The sequence below is a fragment of the Gracilinanus agilis genome, chromosome 4 (genome assembly GCF_016433145.1).
Source record: "Gracilinanus agilis isolate LMUSP501 chromosome 4, AgileGrace, whole genome shotgun sequence".
Taxonomy (NCBI): Eukaryota; Metazoa; Chordata; class Mammalia; order Didelphimorphia; family Didelphidae; genus Gracilinanus; species Gracilinanus agilis.
In genome coordinates this window covers 257,183,954-257,191,440 of record NC_058133.1, presented here as the reverse complement: position 1 = coordinate 257,191,440, position 7,487 = coordinate 257,183,954, and positions in this window count along the sequence as shown.

Genomic DNA, 7,487 nt, shown 5'->3' with positions numbered 1-7,487 from the left:
TATATATATATATATACACATACATACATACATACATAAAAATTCACTCTTTTCTAATGTGACCAACCACACCCCCTTTATCCCCTTCTTTTTCATTCTCATGGAACAGTGTCAGTGTCCCACTTCCCAGGGGGAAAGGTCTTAAAACTCACAATTATAATCTTAACTCCCTGTCCTAAATGTTTTAACCTAAAAGGCCTTGGACATGTCTGAATTTTGACTCAATGTAGAAAATGCAAACTTAAGGAATGCTCCCATAGGTTTGAGAACCCTGGGAAACTTAAGGAGAGTAGGGCAAGATAAATAAAATATAACATACACAGACATTGTATTACACACAGATGGTGGGCAACAAAGAAGAGAAGTATTGTGTTAAATTCCTATAAATTCTGAATTCATGTGAACATCTTTGGACACTTGCTTTGGGTAGACCACCCAGGGCAGCGCCTCCTTGTCCTCTCCACTTCCTAATTAAGGCTGCATTTTCTCTGCAAGCATCTATCTAAGCCTCCTGACTGCTCATTAGAGTGATTTCTGAGGGTAAAAGCTCCCCTAAAATTCCGCTCCACACAAGGGTATGCCAATTAATTCAATGTTAGGTTGGCTATGATAAGGGTTAAAGAGAACCATGTAAAATATAAAAATATGTCCCAAAATTCATGGGCATGTACTTCAAGAAGGTCAGAGGTAGAAAAGTCCCATGTAAACCAAAATAGTCATAGCAACACTTTTTTGTGGGAATAACAAACTGGGAACAGAGTTGGGGGCAGCTAGGTGGCTTAGTAGATCAAAACTCAGGCCTAGAGAGATGGGACTCCTAACTTCAGATTTGGCCTCAGACACTTCCTACCTGTGTGACCCTGGGCAAGTCACTTAACCCTAACTGCCTACTCCTTAGTTCTCTGCCTTGAAACCAGCTGATACTTATATCAATTCTAAGACAAAAGTTAAAGAGTTTTTTTAAAAAGTTAAATAAATGTTTTTTTCCTTCTTTCCTTCCTAAACCTTGCTTGATGACTTATTTTGACATTTTATTCTTGTTTCTTCTGTGGGGAAACAAGGCCCCAAAGTAAATATTTGGAATAAATAGATATGCAACAGCCTGGTATTGTGTAGGAGAGTGGAAAAAGTACCGAGTTTAGAATCAAAAGACCTGGCTTTGCATCCTGATTCTGTCATTTAATACCTATGTGACCTTGTACAAATAATTTCATCTCTTCGAGTTTGTAAAATGAATCAGTTGTACCAGAGGTTTCTTCTAGCTGTAAATCTTTAGTTCTGAGTCACTTTTCTTATGACTTTTGGTTTCTTATAAACTAAAACTTCGCGTCAATAAAAAGTGTTGCTCTGAGTTATGGCCGTGACTGTCATGTTGATAGCAGCAGCTAGGTGGGGCAGTAGATAGAGAACCCAACCTAGAGAATGCCAGAGTTTAAATCCTGCCTGAGATACTTAGTAGCCCTTGGACCTAGAGAAGTCACTTAATGCTTCAGTTTCCTCAACTGTAAAATGGGGATAAAAAGAGCTACTTTGCAGAATGAGAAATATTTGTAAAGTGCCTGGTTACATGGTAGGTGTTGTATAAATGCTATTAGTAATTATGTCTTCATACATACAGTACAGTTGACAATGATAAACATAGTAGAGGGTAGGGAGATATAACATTATTTTCACTTCCAAGCCAGTCCTCCTCAAATGAATTTCTTGTCCTTTTCCCCTTCTTTACTGATTCATATTTCTGACTTCTTTCCAAATCTGATCTTAAAACACTTTTGTCATAAAACTTTCCTATATGACTTCACTGTTTACTTCTTTATTTCATAATAGAACACTTTGCTCTCTAGCCAAATATCCAGAAGTTATAAATTCAGTAGACAATATCAAGTAGTTACTATATGCATATCATTGCATTAGGCACTGAGGAGAATGAAAAGATAAATGGAATCTGGTCCCTGCCCTTGTGAAGTGTACAATCTAGCAGTTCTATGTTTGAAAATTTCCTGTACGAGGAAGGATAGGAAGTGCAAGACTCAAAAAGCTGATCTGTGACTTTTTTTTTGTAGTCCTTTTTTTTATTTTTTTAGAAAAATTTTCCATGGTTCCATGATTCATGTTCTTACTTTCCCCTTCAATCCCTCAAACACCTCCTCCCATAGCTGACGAGCATTTCCACTGGTTTTAACATGTGTCATCAGTCAAGACTTATTTCCATATTATTGATAGTTGCATTGGTGTGGTCATTTTGAGTCTACATCCCCAATCATGTCCACATCAACCCATGTATTCAAGCAGTTATTTTTCTTCTGTGTTTCCTCTCCTGTAGTTCTTCCTCTGAATGTGGATAGTGTTCTTTTCCATAAGTCCCTCAGAATTGTCCTGGGTCATTGCATTGCTGCTAGTACAGAAGTCCATTACATTTGATTTTACAACAGTATATCTGTCTCTGTGTACAGTGTTCTTCTGGCTCTGCTCCTTTCACTCTGCATCACTTCCTGGAGGTCTTTCCAGTTCACATGGAATTCCTCCAGTTTATTATTCCTTTGAGCACAATAGTATTCCATCACCAGCATATACCACAATTTGTTCAGCCATTCCTCAATTGAAGGGCATACCCTCATTTTCCAGTTTTTTGCTGCCACAAAAAACACAGCTATAAATATCTTTGTACAAGTCTTTTTATCTATAATCTCTTTGGGGTACAAACCCAGCAATGGCATGGCTGGATCAAAGGACAGGCATTCCTTTAGCACTCTTTGGGCATAATTCCAAATTACCATCCAGAATGGTTGGATCAGTTCACAACTCCACCAGCAATGCTTTAATGTCCCAATTTTGCCACATCCCCTCCAACATTCATTGCTCTCCCCTTCTCTCATTTTAGCCAATCTGCTGGGTGTGAGGTGATACTTCAGAGTTGTTTTGATTTGCATTTCTCTAATTATTAGAGATTTAGAGCACTTTCTCATGTGCTTAATGATAGTTTTGATTTCTTTATGTGAAAATTGCCTATTCATGTTCCTTGCCCATTTATAAATTGGGGAATGGCTTTCTTCCTTCCTTCCTTCCTTCCTTCCTTCCTTCCTTCCTTCCTTCCTTTTTCTTCCTTNCTTCCTTCCTTCCTTCCTTCCTTCCTTCCTTCCTTCCTTCCTTCCTTCCTTCCTTCTTTCCTTTCTTCCTTTTTCTTCCTTCCTTCCTTCCTTCTTTCTTTTCTTCCTTCCTTCCTTTCTTAGGAATATGCTGGAAGTATGGCTTTCCCAAGGCTTTTGGGTTCAGGGTCCTAGACTTTTTCTGTTTGAATCTGAAAGGAGATAGTGGTCAAGAGGGTGGTGGTAATTTGACTTGCCTGGCATAGGACCTTAGCCTGGGTGAATATGTTAGCATATGTATATCATGACAGCAGCCTTTCCCTTCAATTTGCAAATATAGACCATTTTATTCATTTCTTTACTCAGTGATCTGTGCTAGTGAAAGGAACAGTGGTACCAAAATGCCCATGATCTATAAATCTTCTCTATTTGGATTTAGAATATATTACATAATATGTTGTAGTAGCAGATACTCTTCTGAATTATGCTGAGTTTGATCTAATATTAATGCTTTTTTGGATGCCCTCAATGCCTACTGGCCAAAAGAAATGCCCTAGATGTGTGCTAGATAGCAACGATAATCCAAATTCAAATAACCAAGGACTGTTTTTAAAAATCATTCATTCCTGCCCACTATTACCACTATTATTTTAAAATGTATTAGAAATGCTAGCTTTAGCAATAAGGAAAGAAAAAGAAATTGAAGAAAGTAAAGTAGGCAACGAGGAAACTAAACTATCACTCTGTGCAGATGATATGATGGTATACTTAGAGAATCCTAGAGAATCAACTAAAAAGCTAGTTGAAATAATTAGTAACTTTAGTATAAAGTTACAGGATATAAAATAAATCCACATAAGTCATCAGCATTTCTATATATTACCAACAAAGTCCAGCAGCAAGAGTTAGAAAGAGAAATTCCACTTAAAATCACTCTAAGCAATATAAAATACCTGGAAATCTATTTGCAAATATAGGAATTATATGAACAAAATTAAAAACAATTTTCATTCAAATAAAGTCATATCTAACAATTGGAAAAAATATTAATTATTCATGGGTAAGTCAAGCTAATAATAAAAATGACAATTCTACCTAAATTAATTTATTTATTCAGTGCCATACCAATCAAACTACCAAATAATTACTTCATAGAACTAGAAAAGATAATAACAAAATTCATCTGAACTAATGAAGGGGACTAATAAAAAAAAATGTGAAGGAAGGAGGCCTAGCAGTACCAAATCTAAAACTGTTCTATAAAGCATCAGTCATCAAAACAATCTGGTACTGACTAAGAAATGGAATGGTAGATCCATGGAGTGAATTAGATATATAATACACAAGGGTAAATGACCTTAGCAAACTAGTGTTTATTAAACCCAAAGATCCCAGCTTTTAGAATAAGAACTCACTATTTAACAAAAACTCCTGGGAAAATTGGAAAGCAGTATGCCAGAAACTAGGTATATAGAGCAATATCTCACACCGTATATAGATAAGACAAAAATGGATATATAATTTAGATATAAAGAGTAATATCATATCTAACATAGGGGAACACAGAATAGTTTACCTGACAGGTCTTTGAAGAAGGGAAGAATTTATGACCAAACAACAGAGAGCATTGTAAGATATAAAATGAATAATGTTGATTATATTAAATTAAAAAGCTTTTGTACAAACAAAACTAATATAACCAAGATTAGAAGGTAAACAATGAACTGGGAAAAATGTTTATAACAAACATCTCTGATAAAGTTCTAATTTCTCAAATTTATAGAGAACTAAGTCAGATTTATAAGAATACAAGCCATTCTCCAGTTGACAAATGGCCAAAGGATATGAACAAGCAATTTTCAGATGAATAAATCAAAGCTATCAATAATCATATGAAAAAATGTTCTAAATTGCTCTTGATTAGAGAAATGCAACATAAAACAATGCTGTAGTACCACTTCACACCTATCAGATTGGTCAATAAAGTAAAGGAAAATAGTAAATGTTGGAGGGGATGTGGCAAAATTGGGACACTAATGCATTGTTGGTGAAGTTATGAACTGATCCAACCATTCTGGAGGGCAATTTGGAACTATATCCAAAGGGCTATAAAACTGTGCATACTCTTTGACCCAGTAATGCCACTAGCAGGTCTGTATCCCAAAGAGATAATTAAAAAAAGGAGGAATAACCTACTTGTACAAAAATATTTATAACTGCTCTTTTTGTGGTGGCAAAGAATTGTAAATCCAGGGGATGTCCATCAATTGGGGAATGATTGAACTAATTGCGGTAATTGTTGATAATGGAATACTATTATGTCATAAAAAATAATAAACAAGATGATTTCAGAAAAAGCTGGAAAGATCTGCAGGAACTGATGAAGAGTGAAATAAGCAGAACTGGGAGAACATTGTACACAATAAATGCACACAATTGGATGGTGATTATCTGCAAAAACTTGGCTATTATCAGCAATGAACTGATCTGGGACAATCCTGAAAGGCTTATGACGGAATGCTATCTACCTCCAGAGAAAGAACAGTTGGAGTCGTCTTTCACATCATTGTATTTTTTATTTTATTTTAGGGTTTTGGTTATGTATGAGTTTGCTCTTACAACAATGACCAATATGGAACTGTGTTTTGTTTTTGTTTTTGTTTTTTATTTTATTTTTTTTAAACCCTTAACTTCTTTGTATTGGGTCCTAGGTGGAAGAGTGGTAAGGGTGGGCAATGAGGGTCAAGTGACTTGCCCAGGGTCACACAGCTGGGAAGTGTCCAGCTTTGAACCTAGGCCTGACTCTCAATCCACTGAGCTACCCAGCTGCCCTTGGAACTGTGTTTTGCATGACAATAAAAATAAAATAAGAAGAAGAAAAAAAGAAAGAAAATCATTCATATCACTGCTCCCTTCCATTGGACTCCCCTCCTTTGCTTAATTTCATTCTTAGTCCTCTGAGGTGTATAGAAGAGGACAAAGGAGCAACTTAGAATATTTGTTTGCAAATTTGGAAAGTTGGTAGATGATTGTGAAAGTTCCTAAATGGAAAACTGAATGAATCCACTTTGAGAGTTTGTGGCTTATTCACAGTTACACATTCTATATGTGGCAAAGATAAAACTTAAATCCAGGCCTTCCTGACCCTAAGGCCAAGCTCTCCCCTCCTACTGCTTCCATCTTTATGTTACTTTTCTGCTACAGGAATGTACTCTCAGTCACTCTTAGAGGAAAACTACTTCAGTGTGAAGCCAAGAGCTGGAATGAAGAGAAATTTGTTTTAGCTTATATGGATAGTCCCATGATACTGACAGCATTTTCCTGAAATCCTTGTATTTGTTTATACTGCTTCCTTTCTTTAGGATTTGCCTATAAGCTTTTATTTTTCCTAAATAAATCAGAACTTATAAGAAAATGGATATTAATTTTATTTTTTCCCTTATTTATTTGTTTAATAACCACCACCACCAGCAAAAAAGTTTACCTACACTGTGGTAAAATAGAATAGAATGTAATGGACTTCTGTACTAGCAGCAATGCAATGACCCAGGACAATTCTGAGGGATTTATGGAAAAGAATGCTACCCACATTCAGAGGAAGAACTACAGAAGTGGAAACAGAAGAAAAACAACTACTTGAACACATGGGTTGAGGCGGACATGATTGGGGATGTAGACTCGAAACTACCACACCAAATCAACAATTTGGAAATAGGTCTTGATCAATGACACATGTTAAAACCAGTGGAAATACACATCAGCCATGGCAGGGAGGGGGAAGTCGGTGGGGTGAAGGGGAAAGTAAGAGCATGAATTATGTAATCATGTTAACTTTTCAAAAAATAAATATTAGTAAATGTTTAAAAAAAGAAAAAATGTTTACCTAAACAAATGCACAAAAATTATGTGCTACACCACAAACTCCACATTGTTTACACTTTGTTTTAAAATATGTAAATTATATATGTATGGTAACATAAACACACTCTGTTTTTGAATTCTTTGTAGATTTGTTTAATTTGGTATTTTTAATGTAATCATAGTATGTATTCTTATTTTCTTTTCATCTCTTTATATATTTACATTATTTTCTTTGTATTCCCAAAATTTGTCATTTCTAGTAACATAATACAACTCATTACCTTCAGATATTGCAGTCTATTCAGCCATTATATGTGGTTTTCTAGTAGTTTTATACATGGTTTTCTAAATCAATATATGACCCACAGTATGGTTTAGTTCCCCTCTTAACCCCTTTCTATTTGATTTTGACACCACTGTACTAGATCATGCTACCTCTCTTAATTTGTAATTACTGCTAAATTTTTTTATATTGTATACTCTAGACTAGCCCTACCCTAGAGCTATCACCAAGAGGTTGGGAGCTGAAGAATCCCTTGA